The sequence below is a fragment of the Acipenser ruthenus genome, chromosome 7 (assembly GCF_902713425.1).
Source record: "Acipenser ruthenus chromosome 7, fAciRut3.2 maternal haplotype, whole genome shotgun sequence".
NCBI classification, from domain to species: domain Eukaryota; kingdom Metazoa; phylum Chordata; class Actinopteri; order Acipenseriformes; family Acipenseridae; genus Acipenser; species Acipenser ruthenus.
In genome coordinates, this window is record NC_081195.1 from 18,227,130 (window position 1) to 18,248,749 (window position 21,620).

Below are 21,620 nucleotides of genomic sequence, written 5' to 3' on the forward strand. Positions count from 1 at the left end.
AATATCATAAAGCACATATGGGGGGAAAAAAATATATCCTTAAATGCTTCAGTGGTGTACTAATATTTTTATGAGTGCCACTATTATTTTTCTAAAATGGCACAGATTAAATCTTATACTTCAAGGAAATTCCTGAGAAAAAGCCCATCCATAAAAAAAGTGGATGCTATAGATCTACTGTGAAATGTAATTGTGATATTTAAAATGCCTTATCTGCCAGCCACGTTGTTGGAAATGCATCGCCATCCTTCAGAAAGCTCCATATGTAAAATTAATTTATTATTTTTTAAATGTATGGATGGAGACATGATATATTATTTGCACGGTCTGGTAGCACGCTGCAAATTTCCTTTCTTAGCTTGAATTGATCTTAATCGAATTTCTGTCTGAAGTTTAAAGAGCCCATGTTGAAACACCATCATTCTAGCAGGAATGTGCTAATTTATTCAGTGTAAAATGTTTGGGAAATGTGCAGACCAGCTTTGAAGCATCTCTAGTCAGGAATCCTTCTGTTCTGTTAGTGTGTGTGTGTCTGCACATGCGTGACCGAGAGCGTGCTGTAACGTTGTATGCTATATGTGTCTGCTTTAAGTTATTCATACTCTGCATCTGATGAAAGAATCTTAATACTTCATTAGATTTTAATTGTGCAAATTGAAAGTGACTTTGCAGAACTTCATTTATAGGGGATGTAAAAGGTTTAAATAATGCATGTTTTAAAGAAAATATGACTGATCTTATGTACTTCATAAACTAAATTGTTCTAGTGAAATACATTGGTACCATGATGCTATAATGGATTACCACTGTACCGCTATATTGGTTCATACCATTACCATACCATTGTAGCTGCCCTTTTGCTACAATTTCCCTTCATTACAGAACCGTTGCTATTGAAGGTAAATTGGTTGATGGTTTTTGATCTCAAACAGGAAAGTCGATTGTTTTGCATATTATACAGAGGTAAGTCACTTTTTGATTGCAATAATTATGGATACAAATATGAACTGCTATAACATTTGTTATAAAAAAAACTCCATTAATTTAAGAATAGACCAGGCATTGCTCCCAAAGTCCTCCCCCTATAATTCACATCCTGTCAAACTGAGGTCTGCATGAGGAGGAATGAACCTTTTGAATGGGGTTTTAAAATAAGTAATTTATTGTGAATATTGACAAAATTGAAGATATTGTCGTTATTATTTCCTCAAGCTCTTCAACAGCTTTGTTACAACCTCATTATTCATGTTGGTGCCTAATGACACCAATTTAAAAATACACAAAACACTCATTTTCCAATAGATCATAAAAAAGTGTGAATGTCTTATGGCAGGTGCATTTTTCTGCAGTCCTTGGAGACCTTCATGTAGCAGTCTGTCATGTCTGGTTAGCTCTGCTGTTTCATTCTGCAGCTATACAAATGGGAAGATTCCATACTTGTAATTGCTTATTTTCTGGTTCTTAGAAAATGGCATCCGTAAAATGTAATTTTATTTCTGTTTATACGAGCCATTTCGCAGAAACATCTACTCCTTTTAAACACTGCTTGTTTGATTGGTTGGACTTTGACACTCACTGCTTGTGAGATAGAGCCTTTCAGGAGCTAAAATAGGAAGTCTGCTTTTCTTTCTTTCCCAGAGGGAAACCTCTGAGCAGTGCTGATGGGAATCACTAAACTGTCATTCAAGTGCAGGTACATTGGAAGTGTAGGCTTTTAACAGGATTTTTAAAAATCAAATTCCTTACCTAAGAAGGAACCACAAGCAGAAAATAATACTTTTATTAGACAGATATCAAAACTGAATGATACACACATACAAATGAATGTAGGATATGTGACACCATAATGTTTTTATACTAATTGTGAATTTTAAAATATCAGATACACTGGGTGTAGAATTGGAGATAATTTGTGAATGTGGCTTGCAGTGTACAGGTGTAGAGGTGATGCAGTGCTCAAACAATGACAACAAAGTGTTCACGGTTTGGCACTGTTAAATAATAATGCTGGCAACTACACAGCAATGTGTAATTGCACAGCCAAACAATACAGGGTTTCAGTCCTGAAATAATAATACACAAAGGAAATGTACAGGCACTGCTCTGTGTCCTTTGGTGGTGCATACACAGTTAAGTGTGACTGGTGCAGTGTTTTTAATCCGGTTTGGACGCTGGTTTAACAGTGGCAGCTCCCAGTTTGCTTAGCGTCTAATAATTACAAATAAACAGTTAATAACAAACACAAATACAAAACACTCACGGTTACTTTCAGTTTCGCTCATACTTTAAAGGTCTTTCCATAACCATAACAAAGGAACAGATCCCTCGGCCACACACCGATATACCTTCAGTCACGCCCCCTTTGGTAGTGAGTGCAATCACGTCTCCTCCAATCCATGACTGACACATTGCCTACAGCAGTAAGGCGCTGACTTCTAGTATTGTGGCTTCGCCCCCTTATTGGATGGCTGACTTCCAACTGACCCTGGAATGAACTGTCAAACCATCCAGTCCGAGGCACACTGTTCCTGTTATAACATGCCATCACAGGTCGGGAAGGAGATTGTTGACTCGGATTAATTCGCTCTCTGTCACAATGTGTTATTGCTTTCATTAAGTTGTGAGAAATAGTGTACAAAATGATATATAGTACCAGTAATAATTTTACGCCTGCATAAATATGTATATATATATATATATATATATATATATATATATATATATATATATATATATATATATATATATGTATTATTTAGGCAGGCGGTAAAATTATTACTGGTACTATATATCATTTTTTATTGCTTCACTTTAAATTATAGGATATTGAAATAACTCTTCAAGCTGAATTTGTATACAATTTAAATCTTCTCAACTGGGAGCTACAAACTTCAATGTGGTTTATGTTAGTAATTAAAATGATTCACACTGTCTGAGAATGTGGACAAGAACCATATGACTTGCTTTGAGTTTCATCATTAGTCTCATCTCGTGAAGACGTCCCCATGTACAGTATTATAGTGTGCCAGCAGGTGATTATGCCATGGATCCCAAAACTGGCTATGGAGGTAGTGGAAATGATGCTCCACAGTAGCAAAACTCAGTGAAGCTTGCTCTGGGGCACACATGTCTGCTGTTATTTGCACCACTTAGACCTTTATACTACAGTGTTATAAAGGGGACGGCACAAGTAGAAGTGACTGGATTAATTTATACTTGTGCTATAACCCATACATAGATGCTTGTCATCCTATAACTCTGTGATATACTGCTGTAACACATCTATTGGATCTGATGGAGAAATATATTGGGTTTCCATTAGATCCTTGAGAGGAAATGCAATGCTAGTAGAAACAGATCATTGATTAGACAACATTCTCTTGCTGCTTTGATAATGAGATAATGAGATTTTTCTTTTGTCATACAGTGCTTTTTTATATTTAAATGTAATTGAATGTTATATTGAAGCTGTCTGCTACTGCCGACAGTCTGTTCCTTTAAGGGTATACGACTGTATCTCAGTGAACCAGCCTGTTTTTTCCTGACTCGTCTGTTTTTATTGTAAACACATCAGGTGTAGTACTGTACATGATTTATTGTAATGGAAAGGGTGCATGGAGTCCCCCTTTTCTTCAATTTCCTCTCTCATTTTTGTGTTTGTTTACCCGTTAGTGGGTTTCACTATCAATATTCTGTGAGGAAGCTCCAGTATGATTGACCATTCAGAGAGCAGCATCTCTGCCTGCCGTTTTAGAATTTTAAATAATTAATACATATATTGAATGTATGGATGTTCCAAAGTTCCAAAGACAAATGTAATCTCTCCAAACTCCAAATTCCAAACAACACAAAGGACCATAGAACAGCAACCAGATGCCAAGCCTAATGAATGATTAGATTAAACTCAAACTCAGGGTGGAAGCAGCACCTAATTGACTTTTTATTAAAAACTATAACTACAGGATGCATGTTGTAAAATCCTTGTACACTTGGTACGCTCTTTCTTTATATCATAAATAAATATGGGTCCTTTGATACTGGGGACAATGGCTCAATGTAGACTGTACCTGTACTAAGGCTGACCCAGTCTAACCCTAATACAATCATCCATAAATGCAATCCTTTTACATCCTGTAACAGTGGGAGATCTGGACTGGCCGTCTGACGTATGCACGATGCTGCAGGAAGAGGGCGGCAGTCCCGTGGGATCTGCCTGCCAGTCATGGCAGTGACATAGAGAGGTGGGGAAGAGGGTGTGTGAGCTTTCACCCTCTCTGAGTGGCTGGGAGGCAGGTCTTGGGGGGATTGCTGGTCCTGTAAATTAATACTTTGTTGTTTCCTCCGACTGCGCCTTTATACCTGTACAACGAGCAAGCGGTCGCGCTGCTCGGCAAGACCATGGACGGATGGGAGAAAACTTCCTCAAGGAACGTAAAGAAAATAATCTAAGGAAATAGAGAGAAAGTGGGGAATCCTTGGGCAGACCCCAATATTGTTTTAAGTCAGCTGAGGAAACAGCATAGTGTAGGACGGAGGCCCGGGTCGTACGGGTAGCGGCGACTGGGGATAATCACGCTGCGAAGTGCAGCACATTTAGTTTGTAGTTTTCATTACTGTGTTTTATTTTCCCTGTTTCTTTTTGCCTTTTCGTTTTTTCATTATTTTTTGAGCACCTGCAAGTGCACCTGAACTGTACCGAGTACCCTGCCGTGGTATTCCCGTAGGTTTTGGATCCCATAGTTGGTAGCCAGACCATGGACAACAGCGCCCTCTGCGGGCTAAAAGAAATCAGTACAAATCCTAAGATTAAACAAAATAAACCTGAGCACCTGTGCGGTGTTGACTACAACTTCTGTCTCATGTGTTAGTGAATACCCACACACTTCCACACATTCATTCTCATATTAGAACTTATTACTGTTTTATGACACTGCTAATGCAACCTGTAGGGCATCTATGCTGTTAAAACCTTTTGACAGCAGGTCATGCACATCAATTTACTATATATATATATATATATATATATATATATATATATATATATATATATATATATATACCGGATTCTGCAGAGTCAACTCCCCAGTTTGAACCATCACCCCACCCCAACTTTTAGCTGAAAGTCAAATTTTCTCCATTAATTTCTGTTTTTAATAACCATGCGCAAATAATGCCTGAGGGGAAATATCACGGCTCAAGTGAATAGAAAAAAACTGTAGAAGTAGCTCTGTGCATTGAATGATTCAGAGTTAGGGTTATCTTTGGTTCAGACAATTTGGCAGTTTTGGATCAGATGATACAGACTCCACAGTCTGATTGATTACACTTTCCTGTTGTTACGCGACAATCCATATTTTGGTTTTAGTTTTTATTAGACGCTGCAGCTCGGGTACCATTTTTTTAATTGAACATTTTAATGCTATAGTGCTTCTTTGGATGTTAATTTATTATTTCTATATAATATATGTGTGTGTGTGTGTAACCACTTTAAGTTTAGAGAAAGGGAAACTGGTACTTATATTAACAATTCATAAGACTAAAAACATGTTTAAACAGAACATATTCCAGGTATGTTCAGAGGATGTGATTTTCTGGGGTTTATAGAATGAAGAAAAATTATAGCAAATGTTTAAAATCATACAGCTTTAAAGCTATGGTTGAATATGCTGTACAAGAATGCCTCACTGCTCTTATTCACCGGCATTTTCTCATAGCCTACACAAAGAAGAGATTAACAGTTTAACCCTGAGGTCTGAACTGAAATTAGGGAACTGTGGGCCCCATTTTCGTACAGGGCTAGTTTTATTCTAAGTGCAGACGCAACACAGCCTGCCCTGCGACTGACTTAAGACCAGTTCTAAAAATGCAATTTGCAATAGGAACATTTAAAGTCGTAAGCCTGTGACTCTTTTTATTGACCCTAGTACAAAACCCTGTAAAGCAGAAAAAAGAAGGCTTGGCAAAAATAGTTAATAAAGTTAATGTTGTATCGAAGGCTTCAAAAAATATTGCAGACATCAGAAAAAGGGTATTATAATGATAAAGCCCTTGCTAAAGACAAATTACCGCAAAAGAAAACAACAACAACGAGGGGCACTGGAGCCTCCCACAAACATACAATTAACCAGTGCTGAAGAACGGGTGTCCATAATTATGAATCCACATTTGATCTGGGGAGTTGGTGAATGTGACAGGATGGCTGACGAGGTGACGTCAGGCCAGAAGCAGGAAGGAAAACAAACAAGTACTGCAGGGCAAAAGACGCTGCAGAGCAAAAGACGCTGCGGCGCCGTTTATTTTCAAACACAAAAATAAAATAAAACGTTTAAACAAAAACACACTGCTCACAGAGCGAAACAAAAGATTTAAACAAAGCAAATCACGAACACTAAATAAAATGCTAAGGTCCGGCTGGGCAGCAGCCTTCACGGATCTTAAGCTAGTTGTTCTTTTTACTTTCGGTTTTGTTTCTCTCGCTCTCGTTCCTCCACTCGAACACCCACCCCGAGTGCAGAGAGCTGCAGGCTTATATACAGGTGACCTGTATATAACAATTAATTAACTCGGGAGATGGTCACCTTCTGCACAAGGATTTCTAATGTGGATGGGGCTTCCCATCCACACTATAAAACAATAACGCAAAACACGTCACATTTATATATAAATAAATCATAACAATAATAATAATAATAATAATAATAATAATAATAATAATAATAATAATAATAATAATAATACAACAAAACAAATACAAAATAATAAATTGTGCAGGGGCGGAGGGGTACCCTGTATTAAATATAAATAATACATTTATGGCAGGGCTTTGCCCTGCCCCATTTTCATGTGCCGGGCTCTTCGCCCTGCCACAGACACAAACTAGAGCCTGCACTTCCTCAGCGTCCAAGGCTGTACTTTTCTGTCATTACACTCGCTGCCTGCCATGTTGTTTGTTGTTTGTCTTTCTGGAGTTGATGCAACGTAATGATGAAAATCCTTAACCCTGCCCCTGGCCCGGCTTGGCACCAAGCCAGATTCAGATGTCTTGTGAGGCCGGAGTTTCATGGTTTGGTTCTCGCTCGGCTCGACAAAACTAGCCAGTGGAGAATATTGGATATATTGTGAGAAGTGTTGAATTTAAATCAAGGGAAGTAATGTTAAAACTCTACAATGCATTAGTAAGACCTCACCTAGAATATTGTGTTCAGTTCTGGTCACCTCGTTACAAAAAGGATATTGCTGCTCTAGAAAGAGTGCAAAGAAGAGCAACCAGAATTATCCCGGGTTTAAAAGGCATGTCGTATGCAGACAGGCTAAAAGAATAGAATCTATTCAGTCTTGAACAAAGAAGACTACGCGGCGATCTGATTCAAACATTCAAAATCCTAAAAGGTATTGACAATGTCAACCCGGGGGACTTCTTTGACTTGAAAAAAGAAAAAAGGACCAGGGGTCATAAATGGAGATTAGATAAAGGGGCATTCAGAACAGAAAATAGGAGGCACTTTTTTACACAGAGAATTGTGAGGGTCTGGAACCAACTCCCCAGTAATGTTGTTGAAGCTGACACCCTGGGATCCTTCAAGAAGCTGCTTGATGAGATTCTGGGATCAATAAGCTGCTAACAACCAAACGAGCAAGATGGGCTGAATGGCCTCCTCTCGTTTGTAAACTTTCTTATGTTCTTATGTTCTTAGAACCACCCGTACCCGTACCGTACCGAGCCCTCACGGGTCAGATGTACCAGTGGAGAAGGGGTATTACAGGGCCCCCATACTTTGCAGTACAGGACTGAAACATTATGGGGGAGAGATTAAATTTCACTTCCTGATATATTTTTGTTTTTGTGTGACATCACTGAGAGGGGCATTTAGTGTCTAAAGGTCACAGACAGTTTTGTTACCGCGGAGACAGCCTGCTTCAGAGAAACTTATTTAGAGGTAAGAAAGACACAAAAAACACTTTAAATCCAATGTATTTGACATAATTATATTAGAAGATTTATTATGTCTCGTGTTATATAGTATATATACAGACGTGCTCAAATTTGTTGGTACCCTTACAGATAATTGAAATAATGCTTAATTCCTCCTGAAAAGTGATGAAATTAAAAGCTATTTTATCATGTATACTTGCATGCCTTTGGTATGTCATAGAATAAAGCAAAGAAGCTGTGAAAAGAGATGAATTATTGCTTATTCTACAAAGATACTCTAAAATGGCCTGGACACATTTGTTGGTACCCCTTAGAAAAGATAATAAATAATTGGATTATAGTGATATTTCAAACTAATTAGTTTCTTTAATTAGTATCACACATGTCTCCAATCTTGTAATCAGTCATTCAGCCTATTTAAATGGAAAAAAGTAGTCACTGTGCTGTTTGGTATCATTGTGTGCACCACACTGAACATGGACCAGAGAAAGCAAAGGAGAGAGTTGTCTGAGGAGATCAGAAAGAAAATAACAGACAAGCATGATAAAGGTAAAGGCTACAAGACCATCTCCAAGCAGCTTGATGTTCCTGTGACAACAGTTGCAAATATTATTAAGAAGTTTAAGGTCCATGGAACTGTAGCCAACCTCCCTGGGCGCGGCCGCAAGAGGAAAATCGACCCCAGAGTGAACAGAAGGATAGTGCGAATGGTAAAAAAAGAACTAAGGATAACTGCCAAAGAGATACAAGTTGAACTCCAAGGTGAAGGTACGTCAGTTTCTGATCGCACCATCCGTCGCTTTTTGAGCGAAAGTGGGCTCCATGGAAGAAGACCCAGGAGGACTCCACTTTTGAAAGAAAAACATAAAAAAGCCAGACTGGAATTTGCTAAAATGCATATTGACAAGCCACAATCCTTCTGGGAGAATGTCCTTTGGACAGATGAGTCAAAACTACTAGCTTTTTGGCAAGGTACATCAGCTCTATGTTCACAGACGAAAAAATGAAGCTTTCAAAGAAAAGAACACCATACCTACAGTGAAACATGGAGGAGGCTCAGTTATGTTTTGGGGCTGCTTTGCTGCGCCTGGCACAGGGTGCCTTGAATCTGTGCAGGGCACAATGAAATCTCAAGACTATCAAGGCATTCTGGAGCGAAACATACTGCCCAGTGTCAGAAAGCTCTGTCTCAGTCGCAGGTCATGGGTCCTCCAACAAGATAATGACCCAAAATACACAGCTAAAAGCACCCAAGAATGGATAAGAACAAAACATTGGACTATTCTAAAGTGGCCTTCTATGAGTCCTGATCTGAATCCTGTCGAATATCTATGGAAAGAGCTGAAACTTGCAGTCTGGAGAAGGCACCCATCAAACCTGACACAGCTGGAGCAGTTTGCTCAGGAAGAGTGGGCCAAACTACCTTTTAACAGGTGCAGAAGTCTCTTTGAGAGCTACAGAAAACGTTTAATTGCAGTGATTGCCTCTAAAGGTTGTGCAACAAAATATTAGGTTAGCGGTCCCATCATTTTTGTCCATGCCATTTTCATTTGTTTTATTATTTACAATATTATGTTGAATAAAAAATCAAAAGCAAAGTCTGATTTCTATAAAATATGGAATAAACAATGGTGGATGCCAATTACTTTTGTCAGTTTCAAGTTATTTCAGAGAAAATTGTGCATTCTTCGTTTTTTGTGGAGGGGTACCAACAAATTTGAGCATGTCTGTATATATAGTGTTTCGCCAGAGGCAGAAAATGGAGAAGACATGCTTGTTTCAGTTCCAATTCTTTTTATTGTTCTGGATGCTATTTCCAGAACCCACTCAGAGACTACTGCTCTGACTGCTTCACTGCTTTCCTGGAACCAACAACCAAACTGGCAGTGCAGAGCCTTTTTGTAACCTCAGTCCCACCCTTTTATGCAAATAGGGTACCAGAGCTCCTGCATATCCCATTAGCCTTCAGCCGCACACTAGGACAACGGGCACAGACAAACAACAACCAATGGGGACAGACCAGGGCAGGTAAACAAATAGGGGGTTACATGGTACAGGAACACACACACACAAAAGATAAACAAGCAATGGCGGAACACAGCTGGGAGGAAACAACATACAGCACGCAAACACAAACAGACAGCAGGAAATACAGTACATAAACACAACTGCACGGATCACTACAATATGTTTTTACAACATTTAGAAATATCAAGAAGTGAGTGGCTATAAGCAGATACTATTTCATGAACTACATTTATTAGGTATGTTTTTTTTTTTCCTTATTACTTATAATAATGGTATGAATAACTATTATTTTATTTATAAATACTTATTTTGCAAAAATAAATCAAGAATGGTGTCCATTATTGCTTATAAAGACACTGAGAATTAACATGTGTTATGTCATTGCAATCACTCAGGTGAAACAATGTGTTGTAATTTGCCTATATATCAATATTTTTGGGGTCATAGAATACCGTTTTTAAGCATGTACCTCTAAGCAGAATACATAATAAAAAATACTTAACATTTAAAAAAAAATATTGTGTTGAAAAAAAAAGCTAAAAGTTAGTATGGTTTCTGAAGTACTTTATACTGTTCCCCAGAGTGTTCTGAAAATAAGGACATGATTTCCAATATGCTACTGTAAAAAATTTATGTTTTGTGAATGTTTATAGGAAGAGAATCCTGGGGGAGAATCCCACTGAAAAATGCTTGGTCCTGAAAGGTTTCATCTGATTTCTCTTTAAATCTTTAGATCCTTTCAGTTGAAGTTATCTTCTAAACCAGGGGATTTCAAACATAATAATAATAAACAACTTTATTTTATATATTTTATATAGTGCCCTTAAAAGCATTTGTCTCAGATCGCTAACAAAAAGGAAATACAACAAGTCATAAAAACACAGAGGCCAAACAGAAATATAGAATCATAAGAAAGCCTTTCTAAAAAAGTAAGTTTTAAGACTTTATTTAAAAACACTCAAAGTAGCAGAGTCTCTAATCTCTATAGGAAGGGAGTTCCACAATTTTGGGCATAGCAACTAAATGCCCTGTCACCCATAGTGCGTGGCGAGGACGAGGGACACTCAACAATCTAAGATCATGTGAGCGGAGGTTGCGGGTAGGAGTATAAAAAGATAAAAGATCAGATAAATAAAGTGGGGCCAGCCCGTCAAGAGCCTTATAGGTAAGCAGTAAAATTTTAAAATCGACTCAGAACCTAACAGGCAGCCAATGCAAGGCCTCTAAAACAGGAGTAATATGATCTCTGGTGGAAGACCTGGACAGAATTCTGGCTGCAGAGTTCTGGACATATTGAAGTCTGGCAAGGATGCAATTTGAGACACCAGCAAACAGAGCATTACAGTAGTCAATCCTGGAAAACACAAACGCATGGACTAGTTTTTCAGCCGCGATTGTGAAAGCATAGGTCGCAGCCTAGCTATGTTTCTGAGGTGGAAAAAATAAATCTTGACAGTGTTTAGCACATGCGGTTCAAAAGTTAACCCTGGATTAAACATCACACCCAGATTTTTCAATTTAGAAGCAAACTCAAGCATGGTGCCATTGATTTAAGGCATACACCACCCATTCGATACATCGCGGGTGTCAGGGTCCAAAATATATCCACTATATAGAGGGCCGCAGTATAGGGTGAGACCCATATAAAAACAAATAGGCTAACAAATACTGTACAACCACTCTCGTTTTATTGGGGGCGTCAGGGTCCAATATAAATCCTCTACGCAAACCTGCTTTTTTCAAATTGTTTGTATAAAAAGCAGCACACTGTTTTATTAATTAATTGCTTCTCATCAACTTAAGTCTCCAATTAATTTCTTGAGTCTTCCTCTCCTTTCTCAAATGCACAAACCCACTGCATTGAAAGAACCCATTCACAACATAGGAGTCTTGTTGCTAGGGAGCTGACGCCACTTTTGCTAGTGCATTGCTGCCACACGTGAACACCTCGCTGGCTAAAATAAAAATCGCTTCAGCAAGTAGATATTTAATTTGCTTTGTGCTATTGTGCAATGCATGTGTATATGATAGCAGTATGATATTAATTCTTTGTTTAATAGTTTTGTATATTTTTGTTTGGGTTGCGCAGTACGAAATAAAACAAACAGTAATTCTATGTGAAGTTGACTATATATATATATATATATATATATATATATATATATATATATATATATATATATACACATACATACATATATATATATATATATATGTATATATATATATATATGTATATATATATACATATATATATATATATATATATATATATATATATATATATATATATATTGCAGCTAAGCCATGTGCAGTTAGACTGTTAAAATGGGGAGCCAACTCCAGGACCGCGATATATCCAAATCCGCAGTATAGCGAGAGGCTATATAACAAGGGGTGGGTATACTTTTCTGTACATACTGTTGAAATACTTCTTGGTCCAACTTTTTGTTGTCATAGTCATTGCTCTAATGTTGAATTCACAGCTGTGGTGGTTGGGGGGGGGGTTACTGACATGCTTGTTTCCTCTGTTGTGTCATTTTAATACTGTTCTTGTTTCCTCTGTGTAATTTAGCCCTACTGTGTTTGCTATAAATAAATGCCAATGAGGTCACGTGAAGAAGCAAATCAGCACTCAACCACTCCTCTAATGAACAGGGCAGCAGTGTGGAGTAGTGGTTAGGGCTCTGGACTCTTGACCGGAGGGTTGTGGGTTCAATCCCCAGTGGGGGACACTGCTGTTGTACCCTTGAGCAAGGTACTTTACCTAGATTGCTCCAGTAAAAACCCAACTGTATAAATGGGTAATTGTATGTAAAAATAATGTGATATCTGTATAATGTGAAATAATGTATAATGTGATATGTTGTAACAATTGTAAGTCGCCCTGGATAAGGGCGTCTGCTAAGAAATAAATAATAATAATAATAATAACAGTAATCTGGAACTTCACAGAGAGGCAACCTGCTTCATTCTATATGCTTACTTGTTAAATACCCATCCAATGGTACCTCAGATATGAAGAAAATCACTTTGATTAGTTGCTGTTAAGGTGGTTTTACAATGCAGATTCTTGATACTGAGTTAAAGGTATACTTTATATAATCTATATTTAATTTCTGTGTAATATCCTATTATGTGTATGGTTGCTATCATTATCACTTATGCTTACAAATTATTCAGCCAATTTAAAAGACTCCTCAGGGTTGACGAGGTGAGGTTGGGAAGCTTATTAGAGTTGCACTGTGCACTAAATAGTGAAGCATGGTGTACTGAAGCATGTGCAACGCTAATTTGTGTTAGTGAATCAGTGAATCAAACAAACACATCTGTTGAATTGATTCACTAAACTGATTGACTCAAACTAATCGAGTCAGTAAAAAGAATCAAACTGCACATCACTAGTTTTCAGGTCAGAAAAAGAGGTTTAAATAGCATGCCTATCAGTGGTTACAGCCCAGTTTCCATAAGCATTAATAAATGATCACTTTAATGTGCGCACTAAAATTAACAGCCTTTAGTAAATACCATGTGAGCTGGATGCTCATTAAAATGCATCTGCATGCATTACAATAAAAATCACATATTCATTCTATTACCATAGTGTGAAGCACTAAATTTATTGTACACCATAATATGTCAAGTATCGCACATGTTAATGAATAAAATTGCAATAGTAAATATGAAAATCATTAAGATGCACACTAATTGCAAATATTTGCACCATAAAGTTTAGCGCCCTTTCGTAAATGAGGCCCATGATATGATATTAAACATGTAAGAAAAGACATTTGAGGAAAATGTAGATTATATGAAGTATCTACATAGCTTGGGATAAGAGGAAGAGGGTTAAGGCCACAGACCACTTATCCAATTTGCAGCAACTGTTCATTGCCATTTATCATTCTACACTATTCTGTACATCTTGTTAGAATACAGTTGCAGTTAAAAGTATACATACCCCAATGAAAATTTCTAGAAATTCCTCGAAAACAAAGAATTTTAGGAACAATCTTTTGTAGCAAAAGTTTTGCTTTTGTGGATGAGGAAAAAAAGCTACCTTCCTAGTATTTTTGGAGTGTTGGAAAAAAATTACTGAAATAAATAATTGTAGACATCTACATCCACAAAGCAAAACGTTTGCTACAAAAGATTTTTCCTATAATCCTTTGTTTTCGAGAAATTATAAATTTCCATTGGGTAATGTAAACTTTTGACTACAACTGTACACCATGGAGCCATGTGAGTTTTTACTGCATACAGAACAATGGAGGAGAGATGTATTTTTTTTAAGGGTACCTATTTGTATCTTAAGCAGTAATTTCATAAACCATACCATGTTACACAGTTCTTACGTAAGACTAGGAGCTTTGTTTTACCTTATTGTAGCAGATATGAAGGCCCTGTACAATATTGTAATGACTGTTTTAAGGAATGTTAAGTTTAGAACTGTTTTTGTAAAGTCCATTTTGATTAGGGAAATCAAGTTTGCAGCTCATGAAAACTTTTCAATCGTTTTAGGGTTTATTCGTTAAGCCCACAGTTTTAAGGAGAGTAGAGAATAACGGAAGAATGACCACTTATTTGCCATGGTCGAATAATCAAGGTAAAAATAAAGAAATAAAAATAAATAAATACAAAATCATGTGTTTGATAATGGCTGGTGCTCTATTTGTGAATGTACAGTGTAACAGTGTTAAAACTGCAGGATTTTTTAAAAACAATGTATTTATAGTCTAAAATGTCATTTACATGTACTGGATTGCAACCGCAACTACACTTCCGTCCATCTGAAACCGCACACAGAAAACATTACAATGTTGCTGCTGCTTCTTTGAAAATTAAAGCGTTGAATTAGTTGACTACCGGTTTAATTTGTTACATTTCTAGTTGACTAGTCGGTGTCACCCCTAGTAATCAATTCACTTTTAGATTTTACAGTAAATGGACTTTGTTATGTTTTGAACCAGCATACAGCAAACAGCTCTTCAACCAGTTATAAACAAACAACAAGCTCAGTATAGATTAAAGCAAATACTCTACACATGAACTGTATTTTACTTTACAACTATTAGATTATTAAATTTGAAAATGTCACCGTTTAGATAGACCCAAATATCTAGCCATTTGAACTAATGCAATTAATGATGTGTACATAAATGGCCTTAGGACTAGGATGAGATGCCTTTTTTCATTTTGTCATGGGTAACATAGAGTTTGATTTAGTTTGCACTACTCTTCGAATTACTCAGTTATTCGGTCAGATTTCATTATGATTTCCCTTTAGAACAGCAGCTTACAGACGAATAGGCTGGACTGGCACCTTTTACAAGGACACACAGCAAAACGTAATCTTTTTTTTTAATTCAGTATCAAGGACATGTTAAAAAGATAGAACAAAATTAAGAGAAATGGAATGCAAAGGTTTCAGAAGGGGAATACAAAAATGAAGCAATTTACAATGAAGCCCCAGTTTCAGTATATTCCGACTTTATGTTTCTTTTGAGGTAAATGATGTGTGACTGAAGCCTTTCTTTTAAGTTTTGGATCATTTGAAGATTCATTGTACATGACAGAAAGCGTCAGAAGAGCTTAACACCAGACTATCAAGCGCATTGTAGATTCTGGAGACAGGTGCAGACAGCCTTATGTTTGTATTGCTGTTTGACTGTTCAGATGTAGTCCAAGTTCAGGGCTGGAATTTCTTCAGTACTTTGAAATTCTTCAGGATACAAATTGCAAAGCATGTAAATAAATCACATTTTAGCTCTTCCACTTGTAAGTCATCTATATGCTAAAGGGATTTCAGGTATTTTGACATATAAATGTCAATTTCATTAAAAACATGATGCTTTAAAATAAAAAAGCGAATAGTATAGTACGCATACTATTGTTTCAATTATAACACTGGATACAGTTATAATTTGCGCGGTAAGAGCACGTCAGAAGTCACAGCAGTTGCTTTGAATGCGTACTGTTGCTATGAATGGTTGCTATGTATATATACCATTGCTATATTGGTGCAATTAATATGTTAAGGACTTCTGGGGCTATAGTGCTAACTATAATATGCCAAGTCACCTGATGGTGACAGATTTTAAAATTAAGGTTTAATATATTCAACCCCTTCTCACAGGGCTTGCCTTGCACTCCAAACAGCAGTGCTTTACCACGGCCAGCCACAAGGGATCCTGACCCACCTAAAAACACCTAAAAATTAGATAATTTCAAAACCTTTACTCCAGTCTTTAATAAAGCTCCCACTTTTTGGAAAGCAGAACATTCTTAAGAGTGAGATTAAGTAAGTTAGTTTTTTTAACGGGTTAATTACGGACTTGAGAGAACACTTTGACAATCCAGCTCCATAAACTTTAGCAATGAGGCTCTTGTAAGGTACACAGTTAGTAGCCATTTATTTAAAGAGTAAAGTAATCAACTTAATGTAATTTCAATATTTTATGATGGATGGTGTTTGCAATTATTCTGAGTGTGTGCTGGTACTCTGCCTGCCCCACCTCCTGTCTTTGTCTATATAACTGTTGAGTTTGTGGGGCTGGCAGGAGTTGAGAGGTCACATCATCACATGATTTGAAGGTTGTTTAGTCCCAGCTCTTAGGATTCTGTAGACGGTAGCTCAAAGCCAGGTAAAAGCAAATCTTGAGGAAAATAATAATGCAATACTGGAGAAACAGAACCCAGAAGCATCCAGTTATTGCAAATACCTTAAAATAGTTAGGAAAAATATAAACTGTAGTCTTATATAAATTGTAAAATGAAGTCACATTAGGGACATGTCACATTAGGGGCATGCCCCTGCTACTACTTGCAGCAGTAGGTCACATCTTCAAGCTTCTTAAATATCTATCAATTAAAACACAATTGGTATTTTGAACATGGTCTTGTGTAATAAATATATTGCACCTGTGGCCCTATGATTTATAAATGTTATTAACCACAGACTATCATTGATAGTATGTGAATAGCACAGTCTTGCACTACTTTAAATGTTTCTAATTTTGCAATTCACTTGCTCCTGTAGATGTGTGAACAAGAGCATTTTATTTCATAAGGGATGCCAGAGAGCTCATTCTTATTTTGTGTGGTTTACTTCACAGGATGGAAACTATTTATGAAGCCTTAAAAGATCTTCTCATATCACAGTCAAAGTAAAGGTCAGCCTTGAGCAGCACATGTGATTAAAATCACTGGAAACATCAAGGCTAAATAAAAGATTCAGTTATGAATGTGTATGAATTATGAGTGTGGGTATTGGTATGCGCATATGAAGTAACAATAAATACTGTGATTGAGTTGAGGGAAACAGCGTGCTGTAGAGTTTGTTTTTTACATGATTGTATTGATTCTTGGTTTGTTATCTTTGTTGATTTTGCAAATTGATTTATTGTACAGTATGTGGTATATTTTCAACTTGCTACCTCCCCAGGTACAGTAACTACTGTAAAATAAAACCTGGATATATAATATCAACAAATATATCAATAATATGCAATACAGTACTGTTTTGGGCTGCAATTATAATTTTTTTTAAATCCAGAAAATATGTGCCACATAATTAGTGCAGTATGTGTACACTTTATTTATGTGCCACATTTCAGCTAGATAAGCCACAGTATGTGTAAATTGAGCCTGGCTTTCTTCTTTTTTTTTTAGCATAACAGAAAACATGTTAGTCTCTTAACCTGAAGGGTTCAGTCTTGGCTCAGTCACTATCTCTATGTTGTGTTAAGGACTCTTATGTATCGATTCAGTGGATTTATAGTGGCGCCCAACAGGTGACCCTCTGATGGTCATTAATTGTAAGTACATTTCAGAATTGTTGTATTCTACCTCATACATGGGGTTTCCATGTGGGTCAGTTTACACGTGAAATGGCGATGCGCATGCACGTTTGGGAGAATTTCTTGAGCCGAAAAACACGGCCAAAGAGAGGGATAGGGTAAATCTCATTTACTTGTGTAAATGATGAAAACCATGGGAAAATAATAATATAATAATAATAATAAACTTTATTTTGTATAGCACCCTTAAAAGCAATCATCTCAGAGCGCTTCACAATTAATAGTACAGCAATAAATAAACAGATTATACATAAAAAAGCACAAGGAAATAAAACAATCCTAAAAATCATAAAAATGCCTTTCTAAAAAAGTAAGTCTTTAAATTAGCTTTAAAAACACTCAAAGAAGCTGAGTCCCTGATCTCTAGTGGAATAGAGTTCCATAATTTGGGGGCATAGCAACAGAAGGCCCTGTCGCCCATAGAGCGCAGGCGAACAGGCGGGACACACAGCAGTGTGAGATCAGCAGAGCGGAGGTTGCGAGTGGGAGTGTAAAAAGATAAAAGATCTGACAGATAAGTCGGAGCTAGCCCATGAAGAGCCTTATATATCACCATTAAAATTTTAAAACCAATTCTGAATCTGATAGGCAGCCAGTGCAAGGCCTCCAAGACAGGAGTAATGTGATCTCTTGAGCGGGACCGAGACAAAATTCTGGCTGCAGAGTTTTGAACAAATCTAATTTTAGTGTGGATGCTATTAGACACCCCAGTGAGCAGGGCATTACAGTAATTGATCCTGGAGAAAACAACGGCATGAACCAGTTTTTCAGCTGCAGGTAGAGAAAGCATGGGACCCAGTCTGGCAATATTTCTAAGGTGAAAAAAAAAAAACCTTGACAGTATTCAGCACATGCGATTCAAAAGTTAACCCAGGATCGAAAACCACATGCACATTTTTCATCTTAGATCTGAGCTCAAGCATGGTTCCATCAACAGACAGATTTAAAGCGTTGGTTTTACCTAGCTGGCGGGGAGTACCTAACCGCATTACCTCAGTCTTGTCACAATAAGGTGTACAACATTTTGCGACATCCAATTTTTTATATTAAAGATACAGACAGTTAGGGCAGAGGCAGCAACATTGATATCAGGTTTAGAATTAATATAGATTTGAGTGTTGTCTCCGTAAAAATGATAGTGTATGCCATGAGACCTTAAAATGTGGCCGAGGGGAAACATATAAATACTAAATAACAGGGGGCTGAGGATAGAGCCTTGCGGGACACCAGAAGTTACTGGCCCAACCTCAGAACTAAACCCACCCAGGGAGATAAATTGTTGACGTCCTGTTAGATATGATCTAAACCAGTTGAGCGCAATGCCAGAGATGCCAAATAAGCACTCTAATCTATCAAGTAGGATCTCGTGATTTACAGTGTCAAATGCCGCACTAAGATCCAAGAGGATTAAAATTGATAATGCACCTGAATCAGCAGCCATTAACAGATCGTTAGTGACTTTGACCAGGGCAGTCTCAGTGCTATGAAGATGCCGAAAGCCAGATTGAAAGGGTTCAAAAAGATTGTTAGCAGTGAGATGCAAGTTTAATTGCTGTGACAGCTCGTTCTAGTAGTTTGGCTAGGAAGGGCAGATTTGAAATGGGGTGAAAATTATTAAGATTATCCAAGGCCATATGAGGTTTTTTAGGCACCGGCGTGACTGCAACAGTTTTAAAAGCAACTGGGACCACACCAAAACTCAGGGACTCATTTATAATAATTAACACCAAGGGGCAGAGCAGCTCAAAACAGGACTGAAAAAGAACAGAGGGGATAGGATCCAACAGACAACAAGTGGCTTTCATACGAAGGGCCAGATCTGTAAGAGAATTAAGAGTGAGAGGTGTAAAACAGGATAGAGAGGACCCCACAAAGCCAGACAGACCGAGAGACTGTGCAAGAGGAGTCTGAGAAGAAATACTAATGTGAAGACGAATATTGTCAATCTTAGACTTAAAAAACTCTAAGAAACTATTGCATAGCTAATGTGAAGCCGGTAATGTGGAGGGGAGGTTAGCCCTATATTCAACCAGAGATTCCTTCCAGGAGTGTAGATGGACAGTAAGACCAGAATTATGCCATCTACGCTCAATTTTACGACAGTCAGCCTTGAGAGAGCGCAGCTCCGTGGTGTACCATGGAGCACGGCGGGTGTAGGAGACGTACCTAGACTTGACTGGGGCCAGGGAGTCTAGGGTATTAGCTAAGGAGCTATTGAAAGACTGCGCCTTCTCATCCAATGTGTTAGGAATAGGAAAAACAGACAGTGAAGAAAGGACAGATTCAGAGAATTTAACATGATCAACAGAGCGCCAGTTTCGAAAGTGTACTGTACGCTTTGGAGTAGAAAGAGAGACAGTAAGTTCTAATTCAAATAAAATGGCCAGATGATCAGATATTCCTAAATCTAAGTTACTCATGAGAGAAGCCGGAGGACAGTTAGTGATAATTAAATCCAGTATGTGGCCTTTATTGTGAGCTGGAGCATGGACTGCCTGCTTAAGGCCAAAACAGTCCAAGGGGGCTAGAAAAGCCCCTGCTAGGTTACAGTGATCAGAGTCAATGTGAATATTAAAATCACCTAGGATTACAATCTTGTCAAACTTAAAGCACAACAAAGATAACAAATCTGAAAATTCACCTAAAAAGGCAGCATTGTGTTTATGAGGTCTATAGACAGTAATAACAACCAAGGGCTGGGGAGCAGAGACTTTTAGAACCAGGCATTCGAATGAAGTGTAGTTGGGAGTAAGAATAGGGCTCAGGCTAAATTCTAGCTTATAAACTAAAATAAGCCCATCACCATGGCCAACAGATCCAAACCCAGTTTCGCATGGAAACCCACATTTCACGTGTAAGTGTTTATCCTTAACTATAAATATTGCAAGGGAGCAGGTCAGTTACTGTGGATTCCAAGGCGGCAGAAAATAAGTGGCTGATGGGCGATTTTATGGTTAGCAGTGGTGTAGTTCACCTTAATGATAATGTGGGCGGCTTTTTTACTATTGTTTTTTGCTATGTCTGGACTGTCATGTTGTATATCTCTTCTGGGTTTACAGTTCTGTATAAAACCACTTACCATGAACTGCGTTATGTCCTTGTTATAGTATTAATGCAACTTTGAGAATACCCTTGCTGTAAAAACTACACTAAAGTTAAACACAAAGAGCAAGTGAGCTGCTTAAATGTAACTGAATTAATTCTCATCCTTTTTTTGATCCCAGCTATGTCCAAAGACAACGCGTGTCTGCCCTCCACTTTAATAAATATAGTTGGTGAACTGGATGTCATGCGCCAACTCGATCGCCCAAAACAGTGCAACAGACATCCAACAAGTTGTTGATGCCCTTTCAGAACTGACCAAATAAAATTGCAAATGAACGTATTGATTGTGTTTTATTTGTTTGCATCATTAATATTTAACACAGCAGTAAATCCAACACAACTTAAAAGAAATGAGAGAATCTCTGACAGCACGAGCCTCCTCAGATCGCTGCTGTCCAATTGAAACTGGCGGCTGAGGTAACCTTCACAGTTGCCAATTGCGCTTATAATAAGCGTGATTGGGCTTGTTTTTTTTTGAGAGTCGTGGGTTGGAGTTTGCATAAACACCCATACTCTAACATGGGTTGCGCTTGTTTTGAAAGGCAGTGCTGCTTTTTTTCCTCATGAGACTTGGCAACACTGGTAACCTTCCCCTTCTGTCTCACAGGCAGCCACTGATTCCTGAACACCTCATTTTGTTGTTGACAAGAGTTTGTGCAGTATTCACCACCTCCCTTTCAAGTGCCCACTACCCG

General features: G+C 37.7%; 1 pseudogene; it reads right to left on the reverse strand.

Moving 5' to 3' along the window:
• Nucleotides 1-2,154: 2,154 nt before the first annotated feature.
• Nucleotides 2,155-21,620, reverse strand: part of LOC131737574 (uncharacterized) — a 37,687-nt pseudogene continuing 18,221 nt past the window's right edge.